Source organism: Tigriopus californicus, chromosome 9, assembly GCF_007210705.1.
Source record: "Tigriopus californicus strain San Diego chromosome 9, Tcal_SD_v2.1, whole genome shotgun sequence".
Taxonomy (NCBI): domain Eukaryota; kingdom Metazoa; phylum Arthropoda; class Copepoda; order Harpacticoida; family Harpacticidae; genus Tigriopus; species Tigriopus californicus.
The window spans coordinates 1,136,184-1,136,788 of NC_081448.1; positions in this window are offsets into that span (position 1 = coordinate 1,136,184).

Genomic DNA, 605 nt, shown 5'->3' on the forward strand with positions numbered 1-605 from the left:
ACGCAGTAATGTAGTTGTTGAAAAATAGTGTACAGGTAACAAATTACATGCTTTTGTGCGAAGACAAATGAAGAATTGTGTACATGTGGAATGTTTTGGGAATTCTCCTCCATGAATAACTTTTAAGCAGTTGAACAAATGATTTCTTTTGAAGAAAGATCATATTACTCCTATTAGGAGGGTTTTGTTCCGGAAAGCAATGTTAAAAGTTGGCCTAATAACAAAATTTTTGACTACACTTTAACGTGCATTGTCCAATGTCTGTTGACAAAGGAAACTCTCTGAACAATATTGAACAAAAAAGAGGTGCAAAACTATGCCAGACTTCAAAATCGTATTGCGAGTAGTCGACCAACTGCCTTTAGACAAGTATTTTATGCAAATTTGTTTCCAATTCTCACGTTCCTGTTCATCAATCTGTTGTATTCGCATCTCGTGCTTTTTCCACGCTGGGCGAAATTTACATTATCCGCGATATACTGAGCCAAACGCCGTTTACACCGGCAAGTCCGATATGAAAAGAGGACGAGCTCGAACAACATTCGACTTCTAGGGAAAGGAAAGGAAGGAATAAGCGGTTCAGTTTTGTGCCGAGAGTCTCTTCA